This window comes from Herpailurus yagouaroundi, unplaced genomic scaffold (genome assembly GCF_014898765.1).
Source record: "Herpailurus yagouaroundi ecotype Mexico unplaced genomic scaffold, PumYag 139, whole genome shotgun sequence".
Taxonomy (NCBI): domain Eukaryota; kingdom Metazoa; phylum Chordata; class Mammalia; order Carnivora; family Felidae; genus Herpailurus; species Herpailurus yagouaroundi.
Genome location: NW_024412394.1, coordinates 11,085,113 through 11,088,248, shown reverse-complemented (window position 1 = coordinate 11,088,248; position 3,136 = coordinate 11,085,113). Strand labels below are relative to the sequence as shown.

General features: G+C 44.6%; 1 pseudogene; it reads right to left on the bottom strand.

Moving 5' to 3' along the window:
* Positions 1-704: 704 nt before the first annotated feature.
* Positions 705-2,332, bottom strand: LOC121029527 (tigger transposable element-derived protein 1-like; annotated as a pseudogene).
* Positions 2,333-3,136: the final 804 nt, after the last annotated feature.

The window sequence follows — 3,136 nt, the reverse complement described above, 5'->3', positions numbered from 1 at the left end:
TCTTTTTCTGCCCCTCCTCCACTCATGCTCTCTTTCTCAAAGGTAAATAAACATTAAAAAAAAAAAAAAGCAGTGATGTTTGCTGCATCGATGGATTTTTCCTTTCACAAACAATTTCTATGTAGTACGCGACACTATTTGATAGCATTTTACTTACAGTAGAACTTCTTTCAAAATTGGAGTCAATCCCTTCAAAACCTGCCACTGCTTTATCAACTAAGTTTATGGAATATTCTAATTCCGTGGTCATTTCAACAGTCTCCACGGCATCTTCATCAGGAGTAGATTCTGTCTCAGGAAACCACTTTCTTTGTTCATCCATAAGAAGCCACTCCTCAGCCATTCAAGTTTGATCATGACCTTGCGGCAGTTCGGCCCCATCTTCAGACTCCATTTCTGATTCTAGTTCTCTTGCTATTTCCACCACATCTGCAGCTACTTCCTCCTCTGACGTCTGGATCCCCTCAAAATAGTAATCCCTGAGGGTTGGAATCAGCTTTTTCCAAACACCTATTTATGTTGCAAATCTGACCTCTTATCACGAATCACAAGCGTTCTTTTTTTTTTTTTTTTTTAATTTTTTTTTTCAACGTTTATTTATTTTTGGGACAGAGAGAGACAGAGCATGAACGGGGGAGGGGCAGAGAGAGAGGGAGACACAGAATCGGAAACAGGCTCCAGGCTCTGAGCCATCAGCCCAGAGCCCGACGCGGGGCTCGAACTCACGGACCGTGAGATCTTGACCTGGCTGAAGTCGGACGCTTAACCGACTGCGCCACCCAGGCGCCCCCACAAGCGTTCTTAATGGCATCTCGGAAAGTGAATGATTTTGAGAACGGTTTCCATTGACTTTGCCCAGATCCATCAGAGAAATCACTGTCTGTGGCAGATCTAGCCTTATGAAGTGTGTCTCTTAAATAACAAGATTTGAAATTAATTACTCCTTGATCCATAGGCTATAGAATGGGTATTGTGTTGGGAGGCATGAAAGCAACAGTAATCTCGTACCTCTCCCTCAAAGCTCTTGGGTGAATTGTCAATGAGCAGTACTATTTGAAAGGAATCTTTTTTTCTGAGAAGCAGTTCACAGCAGTGGGCTTAAAATATTCGGTAAACCATGTTGTAAACAGATGTGCCGTCATCCAGACTTTCTGCCATGTAAAGAACATAGGCAGAGTAGATGTAGCATAATTCTGAAGGGCCCTAGAATTTTCAGAATGGTAAATGAGCACTGGCCCCAACTTAAAGTCACCAACTGCATTAACCCCTAACAAGAGAGTCAGCCTGCCCTCCGAGGCTCGGAAGCCAGGCACTGACTCCTCCTCTCTAGCTACGAAGGTCCTGATGGCATCTTCTTGCAATATAAGGCTGTTTGGTCTACAGTGAGAAACCTGGTGTTTAGTGCGGCCACCTTCATTAATTCTCTTATCTAGATCTTATGAATAACTTGCTGCAGCTTCCACGTCACTTGCTGCTTCCCCTTGCGACTCTCGCGTTATGGAGATGACTTCTTTCCTTAGACCTCATGAGCCGACCTCTGCTAGCTGCAGACTTTTCTCCTGCAGCTCCCTCACCTCTCTCAGCCCTCACAGAATTGAAAGGAGGTAGGGCCTTGCTCTGGATTATGCTTTGACTTAAGGGAATGTTGTGGCTGGATTGATCTATCCAGACCACTCAAACTTTCTCCATATCCGCGATAAGGCGGTTTCACTCTCTTACCATATTGTGTTCACTGGGTAGCAGTTAATTTTCCTCATAGTTTTCCTTTGCATTCACCACTTGGCTAACTGGTTGGCATATGAGGCCTAGCTTTCCACCAATCAGAGCTTTCAGCATGCCTTCCTCCCTAAGTTTAATCATTGCCAACTTTTGACTTAAAGTTGACCATGCAACTTTTCCTTTCACGTGAACACCTGGGGGCCATTGTAGGAGTACTCACTGGCCTAATTTCAATACCACTGTGTCTCAGGGAAGAGGAAGGCCCAAGGAGAGGGAGGGAGAGGGAGGCGCAGCTGCTTGGGGGAGTAATCACAACACACACAACATTTATGGCTAAAGTTGCCGTCTTCTATGGGTGAGGTTCACGATGTCCCCAAACAACTACAATCGTAACATCAAATATTACTGATCACAGGTCGCCATGCCCGGATAATAATAATGAAAAAGTTTGAAATAGTGAGAAAACTACCAAAACATGACACGGAGACATGAAGGGAGCAAATGCTGTTGGAGAAGTAGGGCCGATAGACTTGCTCGGTGAAAGGTTGCCACAAACCCGCAAGTCGTTAAAAACCGCAATGTATGCAAAGCGCAATGAAGCAAAGTGCCATCAAGTGAGGTATGCCTGTATATGGGAGCTTTTATTATCTTTGCCGTTTCTCTATAAGTGTAAAACTCTTCTAAAATAAAAACTCGACTTAAAAGTTAGAATATAAAGATTTATTCGTTTTGAGGTGATGTGCTTTCCTCTGAATTAGAATTCCCCTTTGATATCCTGTCACTGAGATACAGAGATCTATGGCTAACTACTATTAATACCTCTTACGTTAGCTATCTAGACTGGGAACGTGGGTGGAGGGAGTGGGATAAAGAAAGAGAATTCTTTAACGCCTGAACAAATATGCTGGATTCCTACTAATGCGAGGAAGCTTCCTAACCGCTACCTCGTCATTTCTGTAACTGGCCAGCGGTCACAGCTAGTATTTCTTACTTCCTTCTTCCACTAGCCAGCCTCTGTTCCCCTTGCTCTCATCAGTAAACCCCTCAGCTGGTATGATCCCTTGCCTGATGGGGTGACCCTGCCTATTTCTGTTTCAGTGCTCCTCTGCTGTGTGACAGACAACGCCAAAACTCAGTTGGCTTAAAACAGCAGTGACTTATAATTTCTCGTGATTGTGGGGGTCAAGCGTTCATGCAAGCTTTAACTAGGTAATTCTCGTCCACATGGCGTCATCTGGCAATTACCTAGCTGCATGCAGAGGACAGCGGAGCCGGACCTGAAGGATCAAAAAGGCTGTGCTCATAGATTTGGAGATTTTGAGCCTCGGTGATCTCTCCTTTCACTGGTGACCAGCTTTGGCTTCCTCGCAGCATGGTAGTCTCAGGGTAGAACTCAAAGGACAACTGGCGTTTAAGA